The following is a 12622-nucleotide window of genomic DNA, read 5'->3' as shown; positions in this document are numbered from 1 at the left end:
TGCCAATGCCAGCATGTGCCCACTAATGAACACTTGGCAAGGAGCACAGCCAGCTCAGCAGTGTGGCTCCAACACCTGCAGCCCCAGCCCAGCCTCTAACCAAGGCATGCAAACCAGGGAAAAATGGAATCAGCTCACAAGTACAGCCCAAGGCCCTGGGCATTGGACACACCCCCAACCAAGGTAGAGCCAAGGTAGAGCTTCCCATCACACCACCTTCAGGGCTTCTATTTTAGCACCTTGGGCACTGGCTCAACCCCAATAGGGCAGTGATTACCATTCAGTCTAGAAGAAGTTCTAGTTTGCACATGGCCCCTGCTGTAGCACTCCAGTTCAAGCCCTAACAAGTTCCCACCAAGGCAACAGGTGCCATCACACCCCAGGGGAGAGGTGGTCCAAGGTGATTTCAGATCCAGCTCTCCCACCAAAGCCACTGGGCACATGCAAAATGCATAGGGACACTCTCACAAAAGGATATACCATCAAAACCAGAATAAGTAACTGCTTCACCTAATTTCATGGAGACAAAGAGAGAAAGTTAAACAAAATTCAAGGACAGAACAACATGTTTCAGATAAAGAACAAGATAAAACCCCTGAAAAAAAATTCCCAATGAAACAGAGATAAATAATTCACCTGACAGAGAATTTAAAACAATAGTAATAAAAATGCTAACCTAACTTGGGAAAAGGATAGCTGAACACAGCACTTCAACAGAACTAGAATATATAAAAAAGAACCAGTCAAAGATGAAGAATTCAGTAACTGAAATGAAAAATACACTTGAAAGAATTAACAACAAATTAGGCAATAAGTCACCTAATCAAAACAGCAGAAAGAAAAACAAATTGTTAAAAATGAGGATAGGTTAAGAAACCTTAGGGACAACATCAAGTATACTAACATTTTCATCACAGGCATCCCAGAAGGAGAAGAGAGAGAGAAGGCAGTCAAAAATGTATTTGACAAAATTATGGCTGAAAACTTCTCTAACCTGAAGGAGGAAACCTGTATCCACGTTCAGGAAGCACAGAGAGACCCAAACAAGATGAACCCAAAGAGACCCACACCAAGACCTGTCATAATTAAAGTGGCAAAAGTTAGAGATGAAGAACTTTAAAGGCATCAAGAAAAAACAGTCACATACAAGGGCATGCCCATAAGGCTATCAGCTGATTTTTTTTTAGCAGAAACTTTGTAGACCATAAAGGAGTGGCATGATATATTTAAATTACTGAAAAGAAAAATACCTACAACCTAGGATACTCTACCCAGCAAGGTAACCATTCAGAATTGAAAGGCAGATAGAGTTCTCCAAACAAGCAGAAACTGGATTAATGACAACTAACTCAATATTATAAGAAATGTTAAAAGTTCTTTAAGAGAAAAGGAAAAGACTACAACAAGAAATAACAAAATATAAAAAGAAATAATAAAAATAAGAAAATGGGAACAATTCCATAGGTAAAGGCAAATATATAAAAGAGCAATGCATCAACAATGTAAATAAGCTATTACAAAGGGTTAAAAAACTTAAGTCAACTGTAACTACAATTAACAGTAGAGACAGGCATGAAGATATAAAATGTGATATCACAACATAAAAGGTGGGGGACGAGTTAAAAATGTACATCTTTCAGAATGGATTTGAACTTAAATAACTATCAGTTTAAGACAAGTTGATATAGTTATAGGTCAGTACACATGAACTTTATGGTAGTTCAAGTTAAAAACCTGCAACAGATACACAAAATGAGAGAGAAAGGGATACAAACATAACACTAAAGAAAATCATCAAACCACAAGGGAAGAAACTAAAAGAACACAGAACTATAAAAATAAATGAATAAAACAAGCAACAAAAAAGCTATCAAAAAAGCAACCAGCACATACCAATCAATACTCACTTAAAATATCAATGAACTAAATGCTCCAACCAAAAGATGTAAGGTAGTTGACTGGATAAAAAAGCAAGATCCATCTATATACTGCCTACAAGAGACTAACTTCAAAGCTAAAGACACACAAAAACTCAAAGAAGAGGATGGAAAAAGATACCCAGGCAAATGAAAGAGAAAAGAAAACTGGTAAACCAATACTCATATTACACAAAGTAGACTTTGAAAAAAAAAAAAAGCCTATATTAAAAAATGAAGAAGGACATTATATAATGATAAAGGAGTCAATACAAGAAGATATAACACATGTTAAATACACACGCACCTAATATAAGAGCACCTAAATATATAAAGCAAATATTAAGAGACATAAAGAGAGAAATTGACAGGAATATAACAACAGGAGGAGACATTACATTCCACTTACATTAATGGATAGATCATCCATACAGGAAATCCATAGGAAACCCAGAGACCTTAAATGACACTTTAGACCAGATGGACTTAACAGGACACTACATCCAAAAAGAGCAGAATACGCACTCTTGTCCAGTGTGCATGGAACATTCTCCAGGATACATGACACCCAGGGCACAAAACGCTACTCCATAAATTTAAGAGGATAGAATATATATCAAGTATCTTCTTCTGACCACAATGATATGAAGTTAGAAATCAATTATAGGAAGAAAAATGGAAAAACACAAACACATGAAAACCAAACAACATGCTATGAAGAAAAACTCCAATATATCAACAGATAGATCAAAGAGGAAATTAGAAAATACCTTAAGACAAATGGTAATAAAAATACAACTTTTCAAAATCTATGGGACATAGCAAAAGCAGTTCTAAGAGTTTCCAGGCAAGAATATTGGAGTGGGTTGCCATTTCCTTCACCAGGGGATCTTCCCGACCTAGGGATTGAACCCAGGTCTGCTGCATTGCGGGCAGACACTTTACCATCTGAGCCACCAGGGAAGCCCGATATAGCAATACAGGCCTATCTAAAGAAACAAAAATATTAAACAACTTAATCTACCATCTCAAGGAATTAGAAAAACAAACAAGGCCCAAGTCATTGGACCAATCAATAAAAATATGCTATTTAATTGAAATTATCTGATTTACAAGTTAGTTTGAATAACATCTCTTAATTTATATGATAAATTTGAATCTAACTGACATAAGGGATGTGTGATATTTTGTTATAGTTTATTGATAAAGAAAAAAACATAAAAATGAGACTTTAACATTAGCAATTGAATTCTAACATAGAATATATTGGCAGTTATCATAGGTATAGTCAATTTGGGGCATAGATTTTACTTCTATAAAGACAACCTGGGGGGGAGTAAAAGTGTTCTGATAAAAGCCATCATAAAGAACACTTTTCTTAAATCAGTGTTTGCAAACAAATTCAATCACAAGAAAATGCTTTAAAAATATGTCTAAAGATAGTACTTATGAATAATCAAAAACATTAAAAATACAAGATTGACCCATGAAAGTCATTCAGTCATGTCCAACTCTTTGTGTCCCATGGACTGTAGCCTACCAGGTTTCTCTGTCCATGGAATTCTCCAGGCAAGAATACTGGAGTGGGTACTTGTTCTCTTCTCCAGGGGATCTTTCCAATCCAGGGATCAAACCCAGGTCTCCCACATCGCAGACAGACTCTTGACTGTCTGAGATACCAGGGAAGCACACAAAATTGACCTAAGGACATGATAATATTAACCAACCAGGAAGGCAATTGGGTGGCAAACCTGACTTTTTATTCACTGTCTTTTCAAGAGGTATAAATTACAATCAGTGAGATGCACATATCTGAAGAATACAGTCCAATAGATTTTGATATATGTGTACACCCTATAAACAGCATCCATACCACAGAACTTCCCTCAAGGCTCTTCCCAATCAATCTCCTTACCCTTCTGCTTGAGGCAATCATCACCATAGCTTAGTTACCAGTTTAAGAAATTCATTGAAGAGAATTATACAACTATTTAGCAATAAAAAGAGAATGAACTGATGATAGAGACAGCATGGGATGAACTTCCAAATCGACCTCAGTGAAAGAAAAATCAGACACAAAATAAGTATATAATGCATTATTCCATTTATATAAAATTCCAAAAAATTCCAACTAAACACTTAGTGACAGAATTCAGAGCACTGGTTGTCTGGGGACCAGGGAGAAGATAAGAAAGAATAATTTCAAATGGGAATAAGTAAATGTGGGAGGTACATATGTCAAAACTTATCAAACTATACACTTTAAATATGTGTCATTGATTTTTCTCAACTATATCTCAGTAAAGCTTAAAATCATAACTTTCAAATGGCATATTAGTTTTCTGGGTAAGAAAAGTGTACCTTGAGAGTCACATAGAGTTTATATATTCAATAAATAATTAAGCTTTCATAATTTTTTAACATAGAAAAGGTTTTCCTTCACCAGTTTTCTTTCACCAGTTTTCCTCCAAATATTTTTCTCTAATGCAATTTTTCTTCCTTCACATGATTGCAGTTCCCTGTATGTTCAATACCCATGTTGTCCCAATAGCAAGAAGTCAATAGAGCACTTTTTATTTTTTCACTCTGGGCTTTTGTTTGGTTTATTTCTACTGACTTATCTGCAAGATCACTGATCTTTTCTCACTGTCCAATACAATGTTATGACCTCACTTCATCTTACTTCTCAAATTTCCATTTGACCTTTTGTTAGTTTCCATTTCTCTACTATGAATCTCTATCTGTTCATACACTATATCCATCTTTACCTTAAATCTTTGAATGTATTTATAATATTGTCTTAAGTTCTTTTTGACTAGAAGGTTCTAATTTACAAAACAATTGTATATGTTATTTAAATAATGGAATAGATGAATTATTTAATGGTTAATTTAGTTTCAGTGTACAGCTCAAGGCATAATCTACTCTTTAAGCCCAAACCCTTTCCTTTCTCTATTTATTCAATACTTTGGACACATATTATGAGATATGCACTAAACCTAAAATCAAGACATCTATAGGAACCATCATATCATTGGAAGAAGGAATTCATTGATCTACTGCATTTTTCAGTGGCTTCAATTTCATATTTGGTTATACATTAGTAACTGATCCACTAAAATAAGATGGCAAAAAACCTAGATCTACTTTTAGAAACACAATTTTCTTTATTTTTTTTTTTTGTACAAGCGGTATGTACTACCTATTATCTTTGTTATTAAGAAACAAAACAATGTCTTAGTCCAAATTTGTTTTTAAGTGATGTTCCAGTTCAAACTTTTTGTTGAGGTATAAATCACAAAAAATAAAATGCATATATCTTAATAATACAATTCAATGATTTTAGTAATTGTAACAACCACCCAAATAAATACATAGAATAATTCCATCAACCCCAAAATTTCCTTTATTCCCCCTTTCTAGTTAGTCTGCTTTTCCTTAGAGGTAACCAGTTTTTTACTTCCACTAACATGGTATAAATTTGCCTGTTCTTGGAACTCATGTAAAATGAAGTCATATATAAGTACTCTTTTTCAGCCAGATTAATTCATTCAGATACTATTTTTAAGATTTATCCATGTTGTTTCATCAATCAAAAGTCCATTTTTTTATTGTTAAGTAAAATTTTTACTTAAGTAAAAAATTATTAAGTAAAAAATATTTATTGTTAAGTAAATTTTTTATTGTTATTGTTAGTGTTCCATTGTATAAATATACTAAAATTTCTTTACCCACTTTCATATTAATGGGCCTTGTGGATTGTTTTCAAATTTTGGCTATTATGTATAAAGCCTGATATGAATATTCTTATACACATATTCATGGACATATTTTCTTCATTTCTCTTGGCTTAATACCTAGAAATGGAATTTCTGTATCACAGATTTATATCTTTTTCCTCTCAAATTGAACTTGTTTTTAGGTACTATAAGATACATCTGGTAAACAACACGTAGATGGATCTTGCTTTTTATCCAGTCTTATAGCTTCCTTCTTTCTAATGGAGAGTTCAGTTCATTTACATTGAATGGAATTATGGTTTTGTTCAGATCAGTTTAATTCTACTATCTTGGTATCTGCTTTCTATTTGTCCTATATGTTATGTGTTCTATTGTTCATTTATTTCTGCTGTCTTTTGTGCTTATAATTTTTATTATTTAATTTTATCTATTTTATTGACATTTTTAGTAATACTTTGTGTATGTCTCTGTGTGTATGTGTTGTAATGGTTACCCTATAGACAGCAATACAGACACTTAATTTACCACAGTCTCAATTCACATGATATTAAAGAACAATACAAGAACTATATAACAGTATAATTTCATTTAATTCCTACTCAATTCCTTGCATATTAGCCATATGTTTTAATTCAGCATATTCTATAAGCCCCATACCCATTATTACTATTAATGTTTTAAATAGTCAAGAGTCTTTTTAAAAACTTCAGCAATCTCATGAACCTAAAATGATTAAAATCAGAGTTCAAGGGCATCAAGACAGCCAGAATCTAAGAGGCCAGGATTACAAAGAGAAGATTTCAAAGAACTGAGCCCAACCAATAGTCTGAGTCTCTCTTCCTCTTGAGGCACTTGCCAGTTTGTAATTAGCTGAGAAACACCCAAGCAGAGCAGAAAGCAGCTGCTATGAGTTTGAGAAACTATGCAGGTTTTTGTCAGTTTCTTGGTTCTGGGGAGATTTTAAAAATGAGATTAAAGAACCACCAAAAGGATGGAGTTCTGATAAAAACCCTGAGTATTCAATTGGACACCAAAAGGGCTACAGTCTAGGTTGAGGTTAAGCCAGAAATAGACCAGCCTTTCAGACTTGAACCCAGCTGTGAATCAGCTTAGTCCCTTTGAATTAAAGTAATCCATGCCGACTCTAATTGCCTGCCAGAAGCCGACTCTAATCCCCTTTAGAGAAAGATAACACTTCAAGAATCCCTATAATTTTTACACGTAGTTTTAGTAATTCAATGAAAAATTTACCAGGTGTACAAAATAAAAAGTAATGGCGGGAAAAAAAGTAATAGACAACGGATACAGAGGTGATCCGAATATTGGTTTTCAGAAAAGGATTTTTTAAATGGCTGTGAAAAACAGATGACAAGATGGAGAAACCAACCAGAAAACGAGAATTGATATCAAAAAATAAAACAGAGCTTCTAAAACTGAAAAATAATATCAGAAATCAAGAATACAATGGATCGTCGACAACCGCCTGATAGTCTTCCACCCAACAGGTAAAATTAAAGCGATGTACTTACAACAAGTGTTGCCCACGGTGTTTCTGCAGTCTCCGGGAGCTGTGGGTGGCTCTGAGGGCAGCAAAGGAAGCTCTGGGCGCTTGGCTGGCGGGGTGGCGGCGATTTAGGTCCAGCCGAAGGGCGCCAGCACCCACACGGCCGCCTGCTCAGCGGCGAGGCTACCAGCTCCTCCCTCCGCTTAGGCCGCGCCCCGTCAATTTGGAGGCAGGGCCGCCCATCTTGCACATGCGCACTTCCTTCGATGCGCAGACGGCCCAACCCCTGGGCTTCAACACCCCCAGCGCTCAAGTTCAAATGCACCTATTTCACTCTCCCCAGCCAGACACAGATGCGCCTTCCGAGGTGGCAGCACTGGGGGCCCCGTCCCGTGGAAGCTGCAGTTGGAAAGGTGGACTCACAGGTGGGCTGAGCGTTGAGCATCCCGCAGAACCAGGCGAGGACGGGAGCGTCGGCAAGACCAGCCAACTGGCTGAGATGAACTTCAAAGACAGTGAAGGTGATGCTTGTCAGAGGAAGGATATCTCATACATGCCTGCAGTTACTGGGGAGTACCCGATCCTACTTGCACGGCTTACTCTGCTACCAGCAAGAGTGGTTCCATAAGTCATGCAAATGCTACTGGCAGCCATACTGTAAGTCACTTCAGAGGGCAAAATGCAAAGAGGTGACTCCACAAAAGGATGGGCCCTGGAAGAGACACTTCTGGAGTGTTGTGACTATGGCAGCGGTCAGGTCTTCTTCCTTGGCTTCATTCTTAGCAAATCCACCTGGGTTGTGGGGCTGCTATGCAGTCAGCCCTGTGCCACTTGGGAGCAGCCTCAAGGAAATCAGCCCAGAGAGTTCACAGTGGCAGCCTGGGATCCAGGACCACTGCTTCCTGTCTCGGATGGTCACAATCCCTTCTGAGCAGGAACTGCTTGGGCTGGCAGATCACCACGGAGTAGATGAGCCAACTGGAGGAGCTCTAGCAGGAAAATCCTTCTACCACCTTGGAGGTCCTGGAGAAGACAGGGGCAGAGGAGGGTCCCCAGCATATCTCTGGAGGTAGGAGCATTCCTGCCAGTACCAGAACATATCCAAGCTGGAGGCCAACTCCTCCAAGAAACTGAAAGAGTTTCAGACTCAGGATCACATCACTGTCAGGTGGGACCTGGGCCTCAGCAGGAAGAGAACTGCCTACTTGACTTTGCCTGAGATGACTTTGATAATCAGACTTTAGTAATAATTCGGTTAGGAAACATTCAGCTCATGCCGGGGAACAAGATTTGCCTGTTGTACAAAGGAGACCCAGTGCCCTGCAGAAAAGGATAGGCCACGTCATAAAGGCCCCCGATAATTATGTCAGTGAGATCACCGCTGAGCCGCATAGCAGTTATGGGTGCACTGTGGAGGTAACTCATAACTTCCAGATGGGTTTCATGTGGAAGTGAACCTCATTAGACAGGATGCAGTGTTTGAGAATATCTGTTGTGGAGGAGATCTCCATGGCAGATTACATCTCCCATAAGCTGCTAGGTGTGATCAAAAAGCACCAGTGGCCCAAGGACTTCACAGCACCAGAGTTCCATGACCTCCACCACTCTCTGGCTGACTTTCTGAAGATGGGACTGCAGAGATTGCTGAGCCAGATCCAGGATCCACTAGCTACAGGGAAGATGTGAGCTCAACCACCATCATCTACCAGCTGGCTCAGTGGGCCTGTGCTAGTCTGTGCCCCAGCTAACAAAGCCATAGATCAGCTGACCATGAAGAGTCACTGACCTGGTTCAAAGTCACCCAGCTCTCCGTCAGGGTCATCAACTACCCACTGCACACCCTGGCTCTGTACAACCAGATCAGGAACATTCGTAGCATGCCAGAGCTCCAGATGCTGACGGACAAGACCCAGGAGCTGTCATCTGCAGACCAGAAACAGTGGTACTGAGCCCTGAAGCATATGCCAAGAGGAAACTTGTTCGCAAACTGGTGCTCATAAACACATGCCATCAGCTGCACATGTGGATGACTGAGACCTGCCAGGATGCAGTTTCACGGGCATCAAGGCCACTGAGCCCTGGAGTGCATGGTCCCTGTGTCCTCGGATCCAAGCAGCTGATCCCTGTGGGTGACCACTGCCAGCTGGGCCTCATGGTGATGTGCAAGAAGGCAGCCAAGGCTGGGCTGTCCCCGTCACTCTCTGAGCACCTGGTGGTGCTAGGCAACTGTCCCATTTGCCTCATCTGCCTCCAGATCCAGGATCAGATGAACCCTGCACTCAGCGCCTTCCTGTCCAACATCTGCTGCAAAGACTCTTGTCAGAACAGAGCAGCTCATGTGAAGATGTTCTGTGTGACCCAGGGTCAGGAGAAGATCATCAGGTCAGGCACCTCTTATCGAACAGGCCAGCAGCTGCAAACATAGAAAAGATGACAGGTGCTGAGGTGAACCAGATCGCCATCATCCTGTCCATCATCATGTCCTACCAACACAATGCAGGCAGCTCAGTGGCTCCCTGCACACCAGGCCCTACCAGGAGGTGGAGACTGCCAGTGTGGATGTATTTCAGGGGCTTGACAACATCTTTATTATCTCCTTTATGTGGGCAAACGAGCACCAAAGCATTAGGTTTTTAAACAACCCCCCTACTTAATGTGGCCCTGACCAAAGCACAATATGGACAACTGAAGGGCTCCATCCAGGCAACCACTCTGCAGCCACCTTCTGAACTATGACCACCTACTGGGGATGGGAGAGAGATTGGTGCGGAATAATCTGTAGGAGCACCTTATGCAGTGTGGCAGGGCCATCGACCCTGGAGCCCACTTCATGACAACAATCATGTATGACCCTGAAAAGCCATTTTCCCAGGATCTGTCTATGATCAGGAGCTTCCCAGGTGGCTCAATGTAAAGAATCTACATGCCAATGCAAGAGACATGGATTTGATCCCTGAGTCAGGAAGATCCCCTGGAGATGGAAATGGCAACCCACTCCAGTATTCTTGCCTTGGAAATCCCATGGACAGAGGAGCATGATGGGCTACAGTCCATGGGATTGCAAAAGAGTTGGACATGACTCAGCAACTAAACAACAACATCAATGATCAGAGCAGCCAGGGCCAGCCCTCAAACATGTACTTCCAGGCCCATAACCAGATCAGCATGATCAGTGCCTGCTCCAGCCGCATGACCTCCATGAACAGTCCCCATTGCCTCCAACCTGGGCCTGCCACCCATGCTCCCACTGGGATATTTTGGACAAGCTAACAGGCCACTCACAGGTGGGGCACCCTAGAAGGCCAGACTGGTCAAGGTGGGGTTCTAGCCTTGGGGTTCAGCTTTGGACCTTCCTGGGCCAACCAGAGGACACTTCTCAACAGCCAGGCCAGCCGGAATGTGCCGTCAAAGCTGTCTCACAGGGTGCCCCAAGGACAGGCTGCATCTCCGACAGCCAGCTCTCCCAGAGGGGCCAGCCCCAGCTCTCCCAGCCCCAGTTGTCACTGGACAGTTGTCTTGGTGACTTGGCGCTGTCACAAGACTCCACGTCCCAGGGGCAGCAAGCATACCAACTTAGCACAGTGATGGAGCTGCCCCAGTACCACAGAGTGGCCCCCTCCATTAGCATCTTATGCTGGATTGAAAAAGTAAAAGTAAAAACAAATGGATGCCTGTTGTCCACTGCTAAAACTGAAGCATGATTTTGAGCAGGAGGAGAGGGAGACAGACACACAGAGGAAAGATGATACAAAGGCATCCTGGGAGAAGACATCCCTGTGACTGGAGTGATGCACCTACAAGTCAAGGAATGCCAGAGGTGACTGGCAAACATGGAGAGCTAGAAGCAGCAAGAGAGAGGTTTCAGAGAAGGCAATGGCAACCCACTCCAGTACTCTTGCCTGGAGAATCCCAGGGACGGGGGAGCCTCGTGAGCTGCTGTCTTTGGGGTCACACAGAGTCGGACATGACTGAAGCAACTTAGCAGCTTAGTAGCTTAGAGAGAGGTTTAGTCAGGCTAGAGTATAGAATTTAAGAAAGAATGAAAAATACAGAAAGAAGCATAAGTGATACCAGTCTCAGGGATAAAGACTAGAATAGTTAAACCTGGAATTCTAAAAGTAAAGAAAAAAAAAGAATTGGGTAGATGCAAATTTTAAAAAGATAGCTTTTGAGAATTTTTTAAAGCAGATGAAAGACTTCAAGCCACATATTCAGTTAATACAGTGAACTGCAAGTGTTTCTTTTAAATGCAAAGGAAAACAAAACTAGGTATATCTAGTTAAACTGTTGAAAAACAGAGACAGAGACCTCTTAAACCATTCAGAGGAGCAACAAAGACAGAGAACTGACTTCTCAATGGAATCCTGTTTTTAAAGTGAGGCACGTGGATAGAGCTGGCATTTATTAGGCTCATATTATATACCGGGTTCTAGGCAAAACTCTTTACAAATATTGTCCCATTTAATGCTCACACCCTGCCAATGAAGTAGCATTAAGAACTCCACTTTAATAAAAAGAAATTGAGGGTAGAAGAGTCAATTATTTGTATAAGGTCAGATGGTTAACCAGTGGTAAAGATTTCAGTTTAATTGTGACAGACTTCAAACTTTCATCTTAAATATTATGCTTCCTCCTGTATTATAAGTGTTCTGCTTTTTTCCTCCATTTTTGTGAATCTGCCAAGGCTCTAGGTCTCAGCATTCCCTGATTTGGAAATCCCTCTGCCAAGTTCTGTAGTCATTATGAAAATATGCTTGGGGTTAATACTGAAAATGGAGAGAGTCTGAATGTACTGTTACATTAGTATCTAATATTGGATAACAAGAATACAGATCACATTATTGTATGATACTGGAACATTGACTGCTGAGAGAATACATTTAATTGGCACCTTTTCTTTGAATGCAGTATATCTAGTGTCTTTTTGACACTGTAGTAGATGACTGAAATGCTACCTTGTGTCTTGTTAGCACTGTATTGTAAAGTGTATATTATTATAGAAAATTGACAAGGTGATGAGCTGTCAACTTTAGCTAAGAGAATATCCTATTTTAATGAATATTATTTCATAAGGAAATGTGCTGATGACAGCTTATTTCAGTGGAAATTGTTGATGCATAACCTTTTTGCTAGACAACATTATATCAGTATTACCATACCTAAAAAATTATGCTAGATGCTAGAAATGTGTTTGCAAGAATAATTTTTATTAAATAAGTACATAAGCAAAATTATTTTGATATACTGTATTAGCATATACATACTACAGGAGATTTTATGGGGTATGATTTTATACCCCATAAAATATTTTACAAATATAAAAATATTTTACAAAATAGTAATTAATATCCCAATGATATTTTATATATTTTTCTTTGCATCTATAAGATATAAGAATATGTCGTCAGAATAAATTTACGTGTGTAGATGAATGCACAAATGTATGTATATATATACTGGTA

General features: G+C 39.8%; 1 pseudogene; it reads left to right on the top strand.

The window, feature by feature from the left end:
- The first annotated feature begins 7120 nt into the window (after positions 1-7120).
- LOC122700739 lies at positions 7121-10861 on the top strand (annotated as a pseudogene).
- The last annotated feature ends 1761 nt before the right edge of the window (positions 10862-12622 follow it).

This window comes from Cervus elaphus, chromosome 9, assembly GCF_910594005.1.
Source record: "Cervus elaphus chromosome 9, mCerEla1.1, whole genome shotgun sequence".
NCBI classification, from domain to species: Eukaryota; Metazoa; Chordata; class Mammalia; order Artiodactyla; family Cervidae; genus Cervus; species Cervus elaphus.
Note: the sequence above shows the minus strand (reverse complement) of the source record. Positions and strands in the feature narration are given on the sequence as shown.